Source organism: Pteronotus mesoamericanus, unplaced genomic scaffold, assembly GCF_021234165.1.
Source record: "Pteronotus mesoamericanus isolate MK-2021 breed Mesoamerican mustached bat unplaced genomic scaffold, CSHL_Meso_final contig_59, whole genome shotgun sequence".
Taxonomy (NCBI): domain Eukaryota; kingdom Metazoa; phylum Chordata; class Mammalia; order Chiroptera; family Mormoopidae; genus Pteronotus; species Pteronotus mesoamericanus.
This window is the reverse complement of record NW_026555206.1, coordinates 6,666,546-6,688,650: the sequence shown is the minus strand read 5'-3', so window position 1 is coordinate 6,688,650 and position 22,105 is coordinate 6,666,546. Positions and strand designations below refer to the sequence as shown.

Here is a 22,105-nt window from a genome sequence, read left to right as displayed (position 1 = left end):
TATTATATCCATGGTATGTAATCATTATTCCCATGTATAATGTGCATCCTTATTTTTCCCTCAAAAATTTGGGCAAAAAAGTACGTGTTATACACCGCAAAATACAGTAACTTTCAGACTTGGATCATTGTGGAAGACTTCTTAGAAGAGATAGGATTTATACTAGATTTTCAGGCAGTTTGATAAGCAAAGAAGAGGGGGAAGGAAAATCCAAAGGCAGCATTATTAAAAAGGCAAAAAACAATCACGTGAAATTAATTTTAATAATGTATTTCTTTAAGCCAATATATTCAAAACAATATCATTTCAACATGTAATCAATATTTTTAAAGCACAGAGATATTTTATACTTTTTTTTCTTCAAAATATAATAGGTAATTCAGACTAGCCACATTTCAAATGTTCAACAGTCACATGTGATATTGGCTACTATAGGAGACAGTAACAGGTCTAAGGATCTTAAATCCAAACCCAGAACTGGATATTTATGTCATGTAGGCTATTGAAAGAGTAGTAGTAAGTGAATGAGGCAGAAAGGCAGACCAAGCCCAAGCAGAAGACCAGTCTGAGATAATTCAAATTTTATATTGGAAGCAAGTAAGAAACAAGAGAAAAATCTTTAATGAGAAGTGATGATGATTAAAGCACCATTTCAGAAAGATTACCTTGTTTTTCTTTACTCAAATACACATATAAATTCAACACGCAGTTTTTCCCCCATTTTTACTGCATGAAAGATTACTGAAATGGAGATATATTTAAGATACTTCTAAAAAGTTACAGGTAAAATATTTTTATTTTATGACCATTTTAAGATTCTAAGAACTTCAGAATTTAACAGCCTTTACTTTGACACATCCTATCAGGAGCTACTTTTAGCCAGAAATCTAAAATATTTTTAATTAAGTACAAATATAAGACATTCAAGATCTTACACTCCTGAAATACATTACAGGTACCAAAAAAACCTGAATGCTAGTAAGAAAACTACCTACAAATTTCAATATATGGAAGACAGTCTCCTCTAGACTTCTTAACTTCAAAATTGAGAGCTATAAAACTTTAGATAATTTACCTAAACACCAAAGAAAAAATAGTACTCAAAAAAGGAGATAAGACACACTGGTCATAAGCCATGCCTTTCATTATTTACAGTGACTGAAAAGGCAAGAAGGGTAACTTTCAGCCAAAAGTCAGAAATCCTGTGATGTCATCAGGACCAAAAGCATTACACCGTAAGAAACCTGTGATTTCAGCAACTAACTACTCTGCATTACAGTCATGGATCTCCCTCCCTCCCTACCTCCTTCCCTCCCTCCCTCCCTCCTTCCTTCTGCAGAAAATGATCTTAAAATTCACCAAGTCCCTTTCACTTTTTAATATAAAGAAATGGAGATTCAGATAGATTTAAAGTAATAACCAAGATTTCACAGCTAACACTGGTAGTTAAGTTTATATAAAATCAGAAGCCAAAACTTAAGTGTTCTGCTCTTTCCTTCTAACTTTTCATCTTTACCAAATTATCCACAACAGATATACTGCTTCTATAATTTTTTAAAAAGGCTTGTTTTATAAACTACTGAATAGTTTCAGAAACATTCTCCCTCCCCTTTCTGGTCTATAGGCCACATTCACAGGAAAGCCTTCTGCAGCACTTGCACCCTGAACAGACCAGGTTCTATTACATACTCATAAGCTCCCTCTACTTTCCTTTTGTAGATCTTAATATAACTACAATTAGATAATTATTTGGTTTATCTTCTCTACACAGGTCTTAAACTGGTGAGGTCTATAATATAACCATGAAATGATATACGAAATTGCTATACTTGCCTATTTTTCTGAAGATGCTTAACAAATGACCTTAAGAAAAGTTTAAGAACCACCCTGGCCAGAAGGCTCAGTTGCCTGAGCATCGCCCCATATACCAAAAGGTTGTAGGTTCAATCCCCAGTTAGGACACATACTTAGGTTGTAGGTTGGATCCCGCAATTGGGGTATGTACAGGAGGCAATCAATCGATGTTTCTCACATCAATGTGTTTGCCTCTGTCTCTCTCTCTCATAAATAAAAATTCATGGTGAGGATTAACAAAAAAAAAAAAAAAAAGTTAGGAACCAGAATACTTGTATGTGGTTTACCTGTTCACATGGTTCCAGGAAGGCTATCAGTCCCCCAAAAGCATCTGAACACTTAGATCCAGCCATATCTATTTCTAGGCTTTTCAAAAATAGGAAGGGGAACATTTTTTTCCCTTTTAAGCTAATTTGAGTTGATTTGTCACTTGCAAGTAAGTCACTTAAGAAAGCCACCCAACTTCCACTACTGGAATATACAAGCTATATTGTAATCTCTCCTAAATATCTACTTCCAGTCCAACTTCCGTCAAACTCCAGACTCATATATAAGGTGGGTGGGAACCCACCCAAAAAACCCAGAATTATCTTCTAGAGGGCAGGCCCCTTGCAGTACAGGCTTCCCCCGCTAGATGAAAGTTCTAGGAACCCATTCGTATCAGTGTACCAGCTGGCATCGTTGTGATAGGCTGCTATCTGCTTCGGTGAATTTTATTTGAAGGGTCTTTCAACTGTTTGTCCATTTCATGATGGGTGATTTAAGAATGCATCTGTCCACACCTCGCTGACTGCTCAACACTTTTTGACCAAAAAACTGGCAAGACCCTCCACCACCACACCTTCCCTATTCATCTGATCTTGCCACAAGCAACTTTTTTTGTTCCCCCCAATGAAAAAAGTCCTTAAAGGTAAACATTTTGCTGATGTGGAAGAGGTGAAACAAACAAACCAAAAAAAGAAAAAGGCAGAAGCACTCAAAGGCATCAAAATCAATGAGTTCAAAAACTGTTCTGAGCAGTGGAAAAAATATCTCGAATAAGTGTATTGCATCAAATGGAGCGTACTTTGAAGGTGACCAAAGTTTAAACATGTAAAAATAAATACACAATTTTTATAAATAAATTGCAGGGTTTTTGGTTCCCCCCTCATATGCAATTACCAAGTGGAAATCTCTGTCATTGCTGCAGATGCACCTCAAACTCTGTGTGATAAAACCTAAACTATTTTACTCCACTAACCAGCTCTCCCTCCACATTTTTCATCTCAATCAACACACATCTACCCTACCAGGTTTCTAAGTCAGAAACCTGGGAGTCATTCTCGCCAATACCATTCTTTCTCTTATCCATAACTAATTATCAAGTCCTGTCCATTCTAGGCCCTAATTATCTGCCACCATCCTAGTCTGGTTAACAGCCTTCTTACAAAGTTTCAGTGTCTTCAGTCTTCCTTTCTTCAAACTGATTCTCCACTATATAACTAATCTTTGTAAACTGTAGATTTGACTTTATCCCTACATTTAACATATCTCTTCCTACTTCTTTTTTATTTTTTATTTAATCCTCACCTGAGAACATGTTCACAGATTTTGAAAAGAGAGAAGAAAAAAAATGTCCTCAAGTGAGAAAAAAAAAAAATCCCAAACATTTACAATTATTTTTGATGACTGTTAATGACAACATATAAATACTGGATATTCTCTTTCTAAGGTTTTTTAATAAAGAATTTATTTACTTATTTTCAGAGAGATGAAACAGGGGAGAGAAAGAGAGGGAGAAAAACATGAATGTGTGGTTGCCTCTCGTGCACCCCATTCCCTGGAGACCTGGCCTGCACCCTAGGCATGTGCCCTGACTGGGAATTGAACCAGAAATCCTTTGGTTCACAGGCCGGTGCTCAATCCACTGAGTCACACCAGCCAGGGCTAAATACTGGATATTGTCTTTAAAATAAGTCACAAAGTATCACAACTCTCCCACAATTCCCCCCTTACATAACATAATCTGTGCCATTTTTTGAAAATTACTAGTTCTTAGAGAACCTGTGAGTTCAAAACATGAACAAAAGAAATGATCAAAAGGATGCCCACTCTCACCTCTCTTATTCAGCATAGGTCTGGAAGTCCTAGCCAGAATAATCAGGCAAGAGAAAGAAATTAAAAGACATCCAAATTGGAAAGGAAGAAATACAAGTGTCACTTTTTTCAGATGACATGAAAATCTATTAGAAACAATAAACAAATACAGTAAAGTTGCAGGATACAAAAATCAATGTACAAAAATCCACTGCTTTCCTACATACTAACAGTGAAACTTCAGAAATATAAGTGAAAAAAAAAATTCCTTTTGCAATTGCATCCAAAAGAATGAAATACCTAGGAATAAACTTAAAAGTATGTAAAGGACCTATATACTGAAAACTACTACAAAGTACTGTTTAAAAAAATTGAAAGAGACACAATGAAATGGAAAGATATCCTGTGTTCATGGATTAGACGAATCAACATAGTTAAAATGGCCATATTACCCAAAGCAACATATAGCTTTAATGCAATCTTCATCAAAATCCCAATGTCATTTTTTTAAAGAAACAAAACAAAAAGAATCATCAGATTTGTATGGAACAACAGAAGACCCCAAAAGGCCAAATCAATCCTGGGAAAAAAGGACAAAGTCAGAGGTAGCATACTGCCAGACTTCAAGTTATACTACAGCACTACAAGAATCAAAACATCATAGTATTGGCAGAAAAACAGACACAGAGACCAATGGAACAGAAATGAGTACTCAGAGATAAAAGCACATGGATATGGGCAAATATTTTTTGACAAAGGAGCCAAAAAACACACAATGGAGAAAAAGCCTCTACAATAAATGACGTTGGGAAAACTGGAAAACCGCATGCAAAAACAATGAAACTAGATTACAGTTTGTCCTCGCGTACAAAAATTAATTCAAAATGGATCAAAGACCTAAATATAAAATCTGAAAGAATTACATAGAAGAAACTTATGAACCTTGGTCATAGAGAACATTTTATAAACTTGACCCCAAAGACAAAGGAAGTAAAGGCAAAAATAAATGAGTGGGACTATATCAAACTAAATAGCTCCTGCAGAGCAAAAGAAACCAACAACATAACTAAAGGGCAACCAACCAAATGGGAGATATTTGCAAAAAACAGCTCTGAAACAGAGTTAATATCCAAAATATATAAAGAACTCATACAACTCAACACCAAACAAACAATCCAATTAAAAAATGAGAGAACCCAAACAGACACCTCTCCCAAGAAAACATACAAACAGCCAACACATACGAAAAAATGTTCAACTTCACTAGCTATTAGGGAAATGCAAACCAAAACTACTGTACAATAAGATGCCACTTCACATCTGTTAGAATGGCTATTATCAACAAGACAGGTAATAACAAGTGTTGCAGAGGCTGCAGAGAAAAAGGAACCCTCATTCACTGCTGGTAGGAATGTAAACTAGTACAGCCACTATGGAAAACAATATGGAGGTTCATCAAAAATTAAAAATAGAGTTACCATATGACCCAGCAATCCCTCTCCTGAGTATCTATCTACCCGAAAAAGTCCAAAACATGTATTTACAAAGATATAGGCACTCTATGTTCATTGCAGCATTATTCACAGTGGCCAAGACATGGAGACATTCAAAGTATCCTTCCATAGAGGACTGAATAAAGCTGCGGGGGGGCGGGGCCCCGCGCGCGCGCGTGTGTGTGTGTGTGTGTGTGTGTGTGTGTGTGTGTGTGTAATGAAATACTACTCAGCCATAAGAAAAGATGACATTTGGCACAACATGGATCAACAACGCGAATATTACGCTAAGTGAAATAAGTCAGAGAAAAACAAGAATCATATGATTTTACTCATATGTGGGATATAAAACTGCAACTCATAAACAGACAGCAGTATGGCAGTTAGTTACCAGAGGGAAGGGGGTGAAGGGGGCAGTAATGAAGGGCAAAGGGGACCACTATATGATGACAGAAGATGATACGACTTTGGGTGGAGGGAACACAATGTAATATACAGATCATGTATCACAGAAATGTACATTTGAAACCTATATGATACTATTAAACAATGTCACCCCAATAAATTTTTAAAAATTAAGGAGAAAGCCATGGCTGGTGTGGCTCAGTGTACTGAGTGCTAGCCTGCAAAACAAGGGGTCACCAGTTTGATTCCCAGTCAGGGCACATGTCTGGGTTGCAGGCTGGGTACCCAGTGCGGGGGTGCGCAAGAGGAAACCACACATTGATGCTTCTCTCCCTTTCTCTCTCCCTAAAAATAAATAAATACAATCTTTTTAAAAACAAAATTGGCCCTGGCTGGTGTGGCTCAGTTGGATTGAGCCCAGCCTCCAACCCAAAGGGTCCCAGGTTTGATTCCCAGTATAGGATACATGCCTGGGTTGCAGGTCAGGTCCCTGGTAGGTGTTACGCAAGATACAACCACACATTGATGTTTCTCTCCCTCTCTTTCTCCCTCCCTTCCCCTCTTTAATTAATAAATAAATAAATAAATAAAATCTTCAAAAAATAATAATACAATTTTTAAAAATTAAAGAGAAAAATACTGAAAGCTGGAGGTCAGAGTGCCTTGAAACCAGACTGTTGTGGGAGACCCTCGCTCAAAAATAAATGTTTCTTTATACTGCCTGAAACATTTCACATGTTAAAGAGGCTTAACAAGCATCCTCTTTTAAAAAATAACTTTTCATTATAATAGTAAAGCTGTAAGCCACTCCCACAAATGTGTGGTTTAAACTCTTCCCAATATCTACACTAAAGGAATAATAGTTTTGATAAGTGAGAACCCCTCGTCATCAATTCTAAGGCGCATAAATATTTTTCATATTTTAGCATCTCTGAAATAAGGGTGCATCTACAATCAATGGCTTCATAAAGTTAACGAGAAGCATATTTTCTTTATAAGTGCTCTATAAAATTATTGTGCATCTTAAATTGATATAATTCAATGCAACACAGTATTTAATCTTTTAAGTATTAAAGAGTTGAACTGACTTGGTCAATATGAACCTACAGGTATCAGGAAGGCGTTCTAAAAGCGTAACATGCCTGGGCCAGTGTAGCTCATTTGGGCATCAACCCACAAACCAAAAGGTGACTGGTTCGATCCCTGGTCAGAGCACAAGCCTCGGCTACAGGTTTGGTCCAAGCTGGGGCTCAAACAAAAGGCAGCCAGTCAATGTTTCTCTCTCATATCAATGTTTATTTCTTTCCCTCACTTTCTCCCTCCCTTCCCCTCTCTCTAAAATAAAAAATAAGAATGAAATTTAAAAAAACAAAAGCATAAACACTAATAAAAGGTCGAAGAGGGAAGAAAAGGAAAAACTTCCTACTCCAAAATTCAGACTGAGATGAAACTGATTCTCCCCTCTCCATAGTTCCCTGCTCCCAAGATCCAAAAGTCAGATCAGTACTACTGTAACTGATGTCCACTGTTGGCTAGATGGGGGCCTTTCTCCATTTATTCATTTTAATATGCAACGAAGTCAGTTAGTAGCCTAACAGCAGAACTAGTATTTGTATAAAAATTGTTATAAAAGACTTAAATGACTCACAGAACTGCACACTTAACACTGTGTGCCTATCATTGTTTATGTTATACTCCAATACAGTTGATTTTTTAAAAAGACAAGTGCAATAAGAAAATACTAGATAAAAAACTTCATGCCTTAAAAATATCTTCTTCCTTCAGAAAGGATTCCACTGAGAAGAAAAATGGGGAATACATCAGAGAGGTGAAATGTATTTATTTATTTGTTCATAAATATTTCCTTATTTTAGTTTTCTCATTTATTTTATGTCACCTTAGAGTTGCAGATTTTTTTTACCTTATTACATTAAGTACAGATGATATATAATATCTTATTAGTTTCAGGTGTACATCATAGTGGTACAGTATTTATATACATTACAAAATGATCCTCACAATAAGTCTAATTACCATCTGTCTGCATACAAAGTTATTACAACACTATGAATTGCATACTTTTTCAGAGTAATAGATGCATAGGGTTAAATATTAGCATTCTGAAGGACTATAAGGACATTAACCAACTTATGACTTGTCCATCTCCACTGAAGTGACACTAACTAGTGATAGCCATTTTAACCAATTTTAATACCTCTTTAAGATTACTGAACTTCTATTTCAAGAATCACATAATTTAGATATCAACTATTGACTTCTTGCTTTGATAGATAAGGATTTACACACTATTATTACATAAAGATATGGAATATGAAATGCAACTTGAAAAATGGGTAGGATTTAGACATGACAGTTGGCCCCATATGCAGTACAAGTAGAGGGAATAGTACAGCCACAGCAGGAGCTGGGGGATGGAAGAACATGTGCAGGAAGCAAAAATAGTGGGATAAGAATAAGGTAAATCTGAGACAAATTCCATGGAAAGGACTTCATTTAATAGAAGACCCTGGAAACCTCTGAGTAAAGAAGTGACAAGAACTGGGCTTTGAGATTTATTTAGGCACAAAGGCATAAGCTAGCCCGGACAAAGGTAGCAGTGAAAGCAAGATCAAATCAGTCCAGGTGAGATAAGAACCTGATTCAACTAGAAATAGATATAGACAGACAGAAAAGGGAATGTTATCAAATATATGAATATATACAATATATAGTATTGTATGCAAATACACATCAAATCAAAAAATTTAAAGAAAACCAAGTAACTAGATTTAAAAACTCACTAAATAATCTTGTGGGTTAAACACTAATATTCACACATGAAATAGAAAATCTGTGCAGAACAGCTGCTAAGCAAATTAAAATGGAACCCAAAGTCCTCTTCAGAAAAAAAGAAACTGTAGCCTGAATGGTCTTAAAGGTGAGGTCTGCCAGACTCTCAAGATGACCCAAGTCTAAACTGCTCCTGAAAACAGAAAGAGAAAGATGCCCAACTTGTTTCATAATTCTATCAGAACCTTGATACCAACAAATATTAAGAACTGTACCACCCCTGACCTGGGGGCTCTACTGGTTGGAGCATCATCCCATACACCAAAAGGTTGTGGGTTCGATCCATGGATCAGGGCACATACTGAAGGCAACCATCGATTGGCTCCTCTCCCTTCTCTACCATCGATGTCTCTCTCTCTCTCTCCCCCCCACCCCGCCACCCCCCAAATCAAAAAACATATCCTCAAGTGAGGATTTAAAAAAAACCCCACAAAACCTGTACCAGAGTTAGCAGGAAAAGAAAAAAGTGACAATACCATGAAAAGAGAACCCATAGATGTTGGCTACAGACAAGACGTGATGGAATAGGAAAGGGTTGGGTTTGGAATGACATCAACAGAAATAAGGAACACCAGGGAAACAAGTCTGGTAAGGAAGAAGAGTTCAGTTTGAACCAGAACAACCAGATAGAGATATGCATAAAACAGTTGGATATACAGGGATTCAAGTGTAGAAGAGAAACAAAGAACAGAGATTTGAGGATTATTCAGACAGAAAGGTCTACATGATAATGTCAAAGGACTAAGAAATACCCAAGTGATCTAAAAGATGAAACTTGGAGAATACATATTAATCGGGAAGAAGGAAAAACAGAAAGCAGAAAAGGGGCAGTAAGAAATAAAGTATTATGTCAACAAAGCCCTCCTGTCATCTTATTAATTCTTACTCATCCTTTAGAACTGTCTGGGCTTCAACATAAGTTTCTTAAGAAGGCCTTCTCAAATTCTCCCAGCACCACCAGCACCAGCTCAGGTTCTCCAAAATTTTAAGCTCTTATGATACTCTGCACTTTAATTACAATCCTATCATATTTAATTATAGAAGTCACTCTTTTTAATTTTTATTTATTGATTTGGGAGAGGAAGGGGTGAGAGGAAGAAACATCAATTTCTTGTTCCACTTATTTATGCATTCATCGGTTGATTCTTATATGCCGTGATCAGGGATCAAACCTGCAACCTTGGAATATACGGACAATGCTCCAGTCAACTGAGCTACAGGCCAGGGCTTAGAATTAGCTCTTCAATATATGTTTCCCCTACTAGACTGTAAGCTTCATGAGGATAAGGACCATATCTATTATTACAGCCTATTACTTTGCATGGAGTGTTAGAATTAGCATTTGTTGAATGAAATGGACAGATGAACAAAAGCCCAGGGAAAGCATTTCAAAATGCTATGGAAAGCTCAAGGACTTGACTCAGAAAAGGGTCTTAAATGTGTTGTTTAGGTGATAGGTGACCTTAGTGAAGGTGATTTTCAGATAACAAAGGGTTAAGAAGTGAATAGACGGCCAGGAAGTAAAGGTAGGAAAAGTAAACTACTCTTGGCAATCTCTAGATAAGATTATGAAGGACTGAATTTTAATTTTACCTCAATTTTGCTCTATTTTACAATTATTCTTTAATGAACATGTATTACTTTTATAAGGACAAATTTTTTAAATGTTCATATGATTTGAAAAGAAAAAGGAGTAACAAGAGTTTGAGGGAGTGGTGGACTCAAGGGAAGGTTTTTATAAATTGAAAGAATCTTTTTTTTAACTTTTTTTCAATTACAATTGACATTTAATATTACATTATAGTTTCAGGGGTACAGCATAGTGGTCAGACATTTAAATAACTTACAAAGTGATCCCCCAGATAATTCTAGTATCCACGTGACACTACAGTTATTACACACGTTTTGACTATATTTCCTATGCTGTATTCTACCTCCCCGTTACTAGCTTGTAACTGCCAATTTGTACTTCTTAATTGTAAATTATGTACATTTGTGCTTTTAAGAACCCTAAGACAAAAGAGAGGACAACTTATACTCAATAAAGTAAGAAAGAGAAAAATAAAAAAAGGTGTTAATAGGAAGAACTTTTTAAAAATATTCTTCCACAGAGATGGAAGGAAAGAAGATGAAAAACGGAATCCAGTCAGTTCTGAAAGGAGTTCCCACTGGATGCCTCAAACTTTTCAGTGAAGGGTGTGGAGAAGTGAAGAAAGTAGAAAAAGTTTGAAATGAGCTTCACAGAGAATGTGTAGGGGAAAAAAACAAAACAGGAATAGAATGCTGGTTCTATTAAAAGGGCATTTTAAATTTCAATCAGCCTTTTGGAAACTCAACCTATTTCTAGCTCAGAACTGCCTGTATTTTAGGTTTAAGTTTAAATATTTAAATCGGTCCACAAACTTATTTCAGCAACCAAAAACAGTGATAAGCATGAAGTTACATTCTATTGCTACTTTAATTCAGAACTGAACTCCTCCTACAAGTAAATACAAAAAGTTTTTAATTCAAGGAACAAAACAGCGAACATTTCAAGTATAAGTAAAAAGTACTCCTAAATGTGTTTGCAGAAAGAGGGTTTTCGCTGTTTTTTTAACTCATCTTTATGCCTCACTTTAACGGTACTGAATAGTAGTAAAGAAAATCCTGGATTCAAATCGCAGCTCACTTAGACAAGTTATTTAACCTCTTTTCGTCTGGGTTTCCTGATGTAAAAAGTGAGAAATATAATAACCAGGGTTATCTTAAGGATTAAATGACATAACAAAGGTGAATGTGCCGAGTTCGTACTATGTACTCAAACAGTTTGCTAACCGCTTAAGAGAGAAAAAACCGGCAACACTTTGACCAACTTAAAACAACCAAGAGCCAAGAAACAAAACGCAAGACCCTAGCACATTATTTTTCTTTCCTGACGCAAGCTATCTGTTTTTCCTTTCCAAGCCTTCCCACTACGAGTCTGAAAAAGAAAAAAAGCGTTACATTCGATCCAGCAGAAAGTTTTCTGAACCTAAAGTGCAGAATCACAACAGACATGGCAGCGGTGGCAGCGCAGAACAACAGGTGAACCTCTGAGAAACCTGGCACCTTCCCGCAGACAAGTAGTTTTGAGAGGGGGTTTGCAACTCCTGGCGCTACCACCCCACGAAACAGACTTTTTTTTTCCCTTTCCTTTCCTTCTTTTCTTTTTGCAGAAGCGTACAGACACAAATCGCGAATATCAACCTCGCAGCTTCTGGACGAAGGTGAGCGCTTTCCCATTTAAGGATTCAAGAAGCGTCCTTTGAAGCGGCTTTCGCCCCACACCGCCTCCCCAAACTCGGCCTGAAACCCGGGGAACAAAAGAGGGGCCGGGCGGCCGCCAGGGCCCAACCCTGGGCGTCCAGAGGGCCGGGGTCGGCGACGGGCTCGGGCTCGCGCTCGGGCCCGGGGTAAGGGTGCGGGATGGCGGGGCCCAGTCGCCCGCGGCCTGATACAGCAGGGACGGCGGGGACACCGCGGGACAGCCAGGCCGGGGCGCCCCCCTCTTGGGCCTCCCACACGCTCCCGGCTCCCTTCGAAACTTCGCCGGGAGTCCGCACCGGCCTCCCAACCGCGGCCGGCCTCTCCTGGTGCGCACACGCACTCTCCAGGCGAGCCAACTCACCCAGACTCCGAGGAACTCATCCTCCAGCCCTCGGCGCGAAGAGGGGTGGGCGCGGCGAGCCGCCTGGACGCGACCCGGGCTAGGCTCGGCCTCTGCCCTCGCTGTGCAGCTGCTCTGGCCCGGTTGCCCCTCCAGCGGCCGCGAGATCCTCGTCTCGCCCGGACAGACCCGCCGGAGCCCAAGCCCTCCTCCTCCTTTTTCTCTCTTCCCTGTCCTTCGCCAAGCTCCAACAGGCGGATTCCAATCTCGGCAGCCGCCGCCGCCACTTGCAACCGGGTTGGCGGGGGGGTTGGTGGGGGCCGCCAGGGCAAGGGGCCTGGGGGGTGGGGCGGGCCTCGGCAAGATTCGGCGCTGCGCGCGCGCACTGGGAGAGCACCCGCCCCTCCCCGCCCCGCCCCGGACGCGAAAGGAGCCGAGCGTGCGGCGGAAGTGCCCGAAGGGTCCTCGGGACCTGGCGCCCTGTTGCCGGGGAGGAGGCCCCGCCGCCGGCAAGGGGGCGCCTGGCTGCCGATGGGGAAAGGGGGCGGCGGCTTCCCCCTCCGCGCCGGCCTGTCCTTACTAAGCAACCTCACCGCCGCGGTAGCGGGAAGATTAGTCTCCAGTAGCCGAGCCGAGCAGACGCGTAGTGCTGCGCGCGGATAGGACCCCCTCGGACGTTCTTGTCTGGCGGGCCCTTTGCGTGGACACCTCCGACAAACGAATACTCCACTCGAGCACCGGTCGGTCCGCCGGTACAATAAGCCTGACTGCTCAGAATCACACACCGCGACGTGGAGGCCAAGAAAAGAAACGTAGGCACACTATTCATTATTCTCACCGTTCCCTGGCTTTTATTTCTGGTTTCTTTACCAACGTGCAGAGGCACAGGTAAGGCCCGCTTCAACTGAGCTGCAGGACACAGAAGCAGTTACGCTCAGGGCCGGGAGTTCGAGGCCCGGGCTGTTGGGGCCCTGTGGTCTGTGAGCCGTGAATTCCAAAGGCATAAGATGAGTGGCATTAACCCAGCATAACTGAAGTCAGTACACTATAAATATTGCTCCCTTCTCCACATTTGGCTCGCTCTAGTAACCTCGTGTACCCTCCGGAGTCTCGTTCCCCCCATTTGAAAAATGTAAATAATTGTCACTATTTTTCTTCCATTTCCCCTCGTTCTTTGTGGAAAATGTTAGAAGTATTCAATGCTCTTTAAGCGAATAAAGAGTATAGACCTCTTTTTAACACCAGATGTGACCTTAATCTCGGGCAAATATTTTAATGAATGTATCATGTTAAGCCTCTTTAGAAACTAAGATACTTTTTCTTAAAGGTCCCTTTATATTGTAAAATCACTTTTTAAACTGTGAGTAAAAAGAGGAAAGGAAAAGAATGCGCGAGGCACTAATATTTGTTTTTATACACGTTCTTCCTAAAAAGATGTTTAGATTCCACAGTAGTCGCTTATATTCTTGCTTAAATGTCTCAATTCCCATACATTCTTGTTTAAAGATTTTTTGATCCATATTTTATTCTGCCTCTCTTTTCTCTTTTTACCCTTTGCCTCTAATTCCAAATTCTTTTTCATTTACTCTTTTTTTTTTTTTTTTCTGAACCCTGTCTCAGGTTTGAGAGTCGTGAGTTACAGTATCTTGCTATGAGCATTGAATGTATGATATGGGGAGTTTTCCAACTCAACTAAAATTTGTCACTTCAAATATTTTACTTAACCACACCGTTTTAATTTTAGGGATAAGGCTGGACGTTTTGCTCAAGGAAATTCAGCCTGATTGACCAAAGAATTCATTGATGTATGATGAGCAATGTATCATGACAGATAAAACCATGACAAGTGTGTTAATATACCCTTTAAAGCCTAATTCAATTTTAAAACATACAAGTCAGTCTATGAAACAGGCAAGAATCTCAGGTTGGAACTTCAAGTTTCTGAAATTTACAAAATTGGTGTCGCGTGGATTGTTACATGGCACTGTGAAAATGAGGACAAAGTTGACGCATCAAATTTTAACATATCTTTCTTTCCTACAAAAGGATCTCCTTTTCAAGTCTTTGGGAATTTTAATTGACATCTTTATGCTCTCCTTAAGGCCCCCTAATGCCCAAGCTTAAATCCTTAGCGTTATCACAGAGGGTATCCTACCAACTGACGGCTGAGCAGGACTTCATGTTCTCTCTGGTCCTCACATGTGTGTATGCGTGCCAGCCTGTTTCTCTGGGTTGCCTGCACATTAAATGAAGAAAGCAGCCAGGAAGACTAAGGAGACATCTGGACACAAATGGTCTGCCCCCACCAAACTCAAAGGCAACAAAATCTCAAAGTCCATATTTAATGCTCTCTAATGTGATGGGTTGCTCATTGTTGTTGTTGTTGTTGTTAAGCAGATTAATAGAGTGGGCTAAAATGTGCCTTTTTTCTCTGCTCAATTAGTTTGAGGTATAGGTTCCAAGAGTGGTAGTGCATGCCCAAATCATACAGCTTTAGTTTGGAATGGAAAATTACCATTCACATACAATTCTAAGATCCTCAAGGACACTTTCCCTGATCACCTGTCTTAAGTTAGCACCCCAACACAGCCAATTTTCTTTATACCACTTTTTACCCAATGAAGTTACGTTGTTCATTTTGTTATTTGTTTATGGTCTCATCTGAATTTCTCCGCCCCACTAGAATGTAAATTCAATGAGAGCAAAAACCTTGCCCATCTTGTTCTCAACTTTTCCTCAAAGCCTAGTTCCTTGCTCAATATTTGTTAATTAATAAGAGGTAAGAATAAAATTTCCTCTAAGCATTTCTGAACCTTGTTATCAAGATCCAGTTTTAGAGGGTGGTATGAACTATGTTAAAAAGAGTGAGGGTGGATCAAGGAAGCAATGGATTACACATTCTTCAGTGAAATGAGGACTTCTGCTTTCAGGTTAGGCAGTAGTTCAATGGATTAAACCAAGTTAATCCATCCAAAGTCATTTTCTTATTTATTATAAAGACTTCATGAGGCAAATGTGGGTATGAGATAAATTAGAGCCCAGTGAAGGGATGCCCTTGACTGGGTGATGCTTGAGGTTGGTTTCATGCCTAATATTAAATGGACAAAGGCATTGTGAAGAATAGAGAAAACAGGTACCTTTTTTCAGCATGGATACTATTATGTCATTTTATTGGTTAATGCTACCCAGTCATAGTTTAGAAGGACCAAGCCAAAACAAATTGTGTTTAAGAAAAAGATGATTGTGTATAAATATAATTCGGTGCATGAAATAGAGAAAAGTTTAAAAATCTAAATTTGTTCTTTTCTTTATAATGGTATATTTTACTTTCCCTTTTATTTTTACTTCTAAAAAACTTGCTTCTTTTCCCATTTCCATTTTCATTTCTCTTTGCTTCAAAGCGCTTGTTTACTTTGATTAAAAGATAGTTTACTGAGGCTCTTGCTGCAAAGTAGCCACCACTTGATCATACCAAGTCCATGGTCTCCGTAGCCCTCTTCTTACTCTCAGTAAACCCTTTATCATAAAGCCCAATCTTTTCCTTATCCTATGGCAGGAAGAATTCTCAGAAATCCAGGCCCCGGCCCCAGCCCCAGCCCCAGACTCCTGCTGCCTTTTCGACTTCCTTGGAAAGCCCTAATCCTGTCTAAGAAGTGACTTACAGCCCTTTACCTGTGCTTGAAGCCCTAGCCTATTAACCTGCACGGAACTTGGTCTTCTCTGCCGGTTGTCTTGACTCTGCTCTATGGAGTCTGCCCCAGCCTTGCAACAGAGACTTTGCTGTGTACTAATAGATACCCCATCCCCCTGGTGGCCACTCTTACTTGCCTTCAGCTCCTTGTTTCTAATTTCTCCACATCATATCCTATCCATCTGTAGGGCCTCCTGTCCCGCATTACCTGATGCCTACTGCTCTCTGGGACTTCCACCTCTTTGTTTGCTCTCTGCTTTCTGGCTATCAGGCACTGCCTAGAGGACTGGAATTCCTCCCACTGAACACCCGGAGCTAAGACTTCCCCACCCCAGCTCCCACTCAGCCCATGGTAAATCTTAGCCATCTTGTGCAGTTCACCAGCCTCACCACCCAGCCTTCCTCTGTCCTGAAAACAGAGGGTTTATGACTTATTACACATTACTTATTTTTTAACCAAATAAAAAAAGTGTAATAGGTGTATATTTATTCATATACATTATATGTGTGTATATGTTTATTCATATACATTATATTTATACATGTATGTATATATGTAACCAACACATATGTGATTCTACTTTCTACTTCAAAACACAAATTCAATTCATGAATTCCTTTGGGACTAATAGTCCAGAAATCCCAACAGCTGGAGCTGACTAGGATTACCTTGTGGATGACTAGTCAAAGGAAGACAAGGCATTGTGACAAAGATTCAAGCCAAGATCACTAGAAAAATGCAGTCCTGGATCAGGAATGCTGAGTCATTAACAGCCATACTGTACTTACTGTGTGTGGTATATGTGGTTATAAAATGTGTTCCTAGGTATGGTGTGGTGCCACTAGTGTGACCAGGCATACTAGTTCATCTACCACATATATTAGAGGTACCTATCCCTGTGCTGGACACGAAGTTCCGGAGAACAGGAATTGTCTTACTCTTATTCCATTGTATCACTAGGATCTAATGTGTTGTTTGGCATACCAATAGGTAGTCAGTAAATCCTCACTGAATGAATGAATAGGTAATGTAGGGGATCCCTGTCCTCAAAACTTAAAATTTAGTATAAATAAGGCATATGTAACTCCTTCATTTGATGTTTGTTTCTGAGTCAGGATTTAGTGCCCTTAAGATAGTTGATACTTCATTTTGTCCTCTGTTGGTAGCTTGCCCTCACTAATTTGTGTATATCAACCAAGGCAGGGTTGTTTTCTGTTTAGTTTGGTTTTGGGTTTTTAGTATTCTTGAGAATTAACAATAAAGCAGTTATCTTGATGGAATGAGAGTAACAAATGCTGTACATGTTAACACTGAACCTTCATTGACTGTAAATTCTAACAGTTTTTCCTCAACAAATAATGTTTAAGTTCTGGAGTTCCATTTAATCTTTAAAACCACTTCCTCAATTCTTTCATGGGGAAACAATCATATTTTTAACCAGTCAGCCAATACTTGTCAGTTTTTCTTTAAAATATAGATTATTTTATATTTACTTTACTATTCACTTTATAATCTGTCTTCCTCACTGTATGCCTGCATCATACTAACTATCCTCCTAATTGGTCATTTCCTCTCTCAACTGATCTTGCTCGGTTTTCCCAGATTTGTCTTAATGAGATACCACTCATATCAAAATCTGGGAACCGCTGATATATGGCAACATTCTGATAGGCTGGTCTATCTACTTCCTAAAGAATGGAGCACATTCATTCTTCTTTTCATGCCGTTCTCCTGCCTGCAATGCCCAAGCACTACCTCTGGCAGGAAGTCGTCTTTGACTGCTCCATCCTAAAATCAGGTTTTTCTCTCCATACTCTATACCATTGGGCATTTTTTGCAGTTTATCTGTTCCTATGTCTTTATCCCAAATAAAATTTCATTATTTTTATTCACTTACAGGTGAATAGGTGTTTCCCAGCCTGATAAAGGACAGTTTAGGCATATCAAAAACCACAATCTATCAAAACAGTAGCCCCAGGCTGGGGTCTACTATTGTAATTATAAAAATCCTAGCCTCTGCTAATCCATTTGTTTTCAAAGTCCACCTGGCGGTGGGGGATGGTCACACACTGCATGCCTCTGCTGTGTTGCTCTCACAGTCAAGGTCAAAAAAGACACTCTTTTTCCTACCTCCTTTCTACCTATCCCTGACCTGATTTTACCGCAGTTCCTATAGTCACTGCACTGAACACCAGGATGGCTACCTTGGCAGACTCCAAGGGGAACCATTCACATCCAGCTCTGTGTGAAAGATGCTCCCTGGAGCTGTGCTGTGCAAAACCTGCACCTGGCTCTACTGGACACCACAGAAGTGCCACTCCAAATATAGGCTGGGCACCTAGTCTCTGGCTTGCTGAAAGAACCAGCTTTTTTATTGCTTAACATATATTATATATGTAACATATATTACATATAACAAACTTTCAGGGCATTTGGGGCAAATGAAAGTAGCTAGATGCTTATTTATCAAAATTAAGTAAATTAGAATCCCATATGTGAACATTCTTAACAACAAAAGTTACTCTGTTGTTATACTTGCAATAATACATTATACTCATCAATTTTTGACTATATGAAACCATATTTCATCAAAACTAAGATATGATTGATTATAAGAAGCATCGTACAACTAGGAAAGAAAAACACTGCCAATGAAACTAGGGCACATCATCAGTTGTAAGACATCCTAACTTGAGGGACGATAGAAGGTCAAAAATGAATATATAAGAATTGATGAAATAAAGGGTTTTAATGCATCTAAAAAAACAAAACAATGCCATACAGTCCAATCGTTTGAAATGCTGAGCTTCTAGGTTTTTGACATATAATCTTACTTGTTAGTAATTCACAGTCCTTGAATAGCCACGTTCTGAATGTTAACCACAAAAGCAGAGACAGTACAGTTTAACTGGCTATAAACACGTAAAACAAACAAAAGTGAATAACTTATGATTCAGTCATACAAAGTTTAGAAGAAATACTAGCATCAAGTCGTGTGCTTGGATTGTGTTACAAATAAAAATTAACTTTCTGACAGCTTCTTATACTGAAAATTTGATGAGAAGAAAAATTGGATTATAGATGTTACACATTTTTATCTTTGGAAGAGTGAAACTAAACAGAAAAACCTCAAAAGTGCAGTAGAATGACTTTACATCCATCCCAGAAGTTGAACAATAGTGCTTATTGCTCATGGGGCCATCAGGAAAAGCTAGCTGCGGGTTTCTTTCTGGTACAATTAATTGCTTCCGCTGTATATAAAATTGAAAGAATTGGGTGCTTTAGTGCGGAAAAAGGATATCCTGCTACACTGCTCCTATTTCCTCAAAGGGCTATTATTGAGCCTTTTGCCATTAATTCACATGCATTGGATTACCCTGTGATGAAAGACCAAGAGGCTTTTCACTTTTATAGTCTCTTATCTCCTATTTAGTTGGACCTCTCTGGAGATACCTGCTCTTCTCCTAAGACTGGTTAATTGCTAGGATGTCAGAACGTAGCTAATGACTGACTTCCTTTTCAGAGACTAATCATGAGCTCATCTCTAGACCTTTTTTTGGAGTGGCTTTTCTCATTGCTGAGAAATATTCTTAAGTTCTGTCATAATTTGAAATGATAGATGTAGCATTTTCAATGCCATCTTTCAATCCTGCTCACCATACACCTTGAGACCTGCAAGTGACCCTTTTTAAATCCTCTGTATTGACCTTCATTGTCCAATACGCTAGGCATTTGCTCTGTGTGGTTATATAAAACAAGTAAAATTAAAACCCAATTTTTTAATCTAAGCCCATTAAATGTTGGATAGCCTCATGAAGTTAGTGGCTACTATATTGGAAAATTGAAGATACAGAACATTTCTGTTTTCACAGAAATTTCTGTTGGACAATGTTGGTATAGATTGTGACCTGCTCAACTCAGGCCCCATAAACAGTATTTGAGCCCATCTTCTGAACTTATGTTTCTGTTCTCACCTTTCAGAGCAAATAGTGAAAAGACTAGCACTTTAAGAGATTATTTCTATAGTTTGTTACTAGAGGAGTTTCTCTGAACATGTAGAGCACCAGCAAGGCAGGGTTGTTGTTCAACAAGTGTAAAGTTATAGCATTGTAAGTGTTCTTACTACATAAAATAAAATTTTTAAGTGGTAGAAAATTGACCGATATTCTAAAATAGCGATTGTCTCCAGGTAGTGGAACTATGATTCCTTTTTTTCTTTCCTGTTTATATGTGATTTTCAGATTTTCTTCAATAAGTACATGTTCCTTTTTTAATTAATAAAAATTACATTGGAGACCTTTAAACCCATTCATTTGTTGTATCACCAACTTCAAACTAAGGTGGTTTTACCCAGACCCTGTCTCTAAAGGAGAAAATAGTCATTTTGAGCAATGAGAGATCTGTATTCCTTTCTATCCTAGCATGAAAAACATTGAAAGAAACTGCATTTGGGTACCCTAGAGCCCTGTTAAATAGAATCACACAACATCCCTCTGGAAGAGATGACTCATGAGCGCCAACAGTACTCTCACTCAGGCATTCATTGAGCATTTTGCCAGGATCCACACGTTTCTAGACTACAGTCCAGAGTCTGCAAATCAAGGCCCAACAAGTTAAGGAGGTTCATGGAGCTGAAGAGGGCTCTAGTTTTACCTCTGAGAAGAGAACCATGAAAAGAAGTCCTCATTTCCTAAAAGTTCAGGCGTGATCATACAGGTTTAATTAGGAACAATGAGCTGTTTACAGCAAATTATAAACTGTATAAAGCAGACCACAGTAGACGCTCCCAAAGGATGTCCCATGAATCCTCACCTCTCCAAGTCCAGATTGAGCAGATCCGGCTTGGTGAGGTAGAGTATTGTAGTGCCAGCCAGAAGAGTGTCCCAGAAGTCCCCCTCCTGAACTTTCCATGACCAAAGGAGATGACCAAAGAGCTCATGGAAAGCCTGTTTTTCTTTCCTTTCGTCCTTGAAACCTGAAACCAATCCACTCTTTTCTTGACTGGTACTGCACCCGCCCTGTAGAGAGACACTTCAGAAACAGGCTAAGCAACACAATGTGGTGAGAAGAATCCCAGCTTCGGAGTTAGAATTCTGTCTGAACTTCTTAATTTTTGACCTTGGGCAGAGTTTGTCAACATCTCTGAATCCCAGTTTCTTCATCTCTAAAATAGGGATAAAAACTATCAATCTAATGAGACATATATGAAAATGAACTGAGAACATATGGAAAACAGTTGGTATGGAGTCAGTACTCAATTAATTTTAGTTACCTCATTTCTTCCCTTCCAGAAAGTGATTGTCCATTAGTGTTTATGTTGAAGGGGAAAGGAAACAAACTGTAAAAGTCACTTTTAAGTATTAATAATATTTTTATTAAAAGTGCAAACAGGTATGTGACTTTTTCTAAAAGCCCACTGCTTTAAAGTGTTCTTATGTCTGGCTTGAGAATCATCTATTTTGCTGTTGAAAGTCTTTCTGTGAAACTTGAGCGCTCTTTGTCAGGTGACAATAGCAAAGGTCTGTGTGTGGGCAAGACATTAATAATAACATTGAAAAGAAGCTACCCAGACCCACCAGTTCCAGGCTAAGTGGGTTAATAAGAGACACAGCTATGGAAAAGAAATTCACATCTGTTTTTTCTGGATGTGGACCCTAGGGTAGTTTTAAGATATGGTGGCACATTTTGAGCTTGTTTTTCTTTGCTGGTGAATCTAGAGGCATCATATCACAAGCAGAATGTTTTGCTGATGGAAGAGCTGAATGAGATTCTGCTTCTAGATATATAACAAAGTTCTGAAAAAGAACTGTTTTCCTGGCCATTGTGGCTCACTTGGTTGGAGTGTCGTCTTCTGCACCAGAAAGTTAGGGATTCAATTCCCGGTCAAGGCACACCTAGGTTGTGGGTTTGATCCCAAGTTGTGGTATGTATGGGAGGCAACCAATTGATCTCTCTCTCTCTCTCTCTCTCTCTCTCTCTCTCTCTCTCCCCCTTCCTCCCTCTCTCAAATCAATAAAAATATTTTTTTAAAAAACAAACACTTAGGCAAGAGCTGCTGCATTCATCTCAGATGTGTGTTAGGAACACGTTTTGATGCAAGCCACCCAGTC

The 22,105-nt window shown here is 39.1% G+C and overlaps 1 protein-coding gene and 1 pseudogene across 2 annotated transcripts in view; one reads left to right on the top strand and one right to left on the bottom strand.

Annotated features, from left to right (window-relative positions):
- Nucleotides 1-12,646, bottom strand: part of BMPR1A (bone morphogenetic protein receptor type 1A) — a 179,899-nt gene extending 167,253 nt beyond the window's left edge. For both annotated transcript variants that reach the window (XM_054580474.1, XM_054580475.1), the window contains exon 1: nt 12,325-12,646. The gene's annotated coding sequence lies outside the window, so the exon portion shown is untranslated. The remainder of the gene's footprint in view (nt 1-12,324) is intronic.
- The window catches only part of LOC129076316 (PDZ domain-containing protein GIPC1-like), a 140,106-nt pseudogene that overhangs the window by 115,089 nt on the left and 2,912 nt on the right, over nt 1-22,105 (top strand).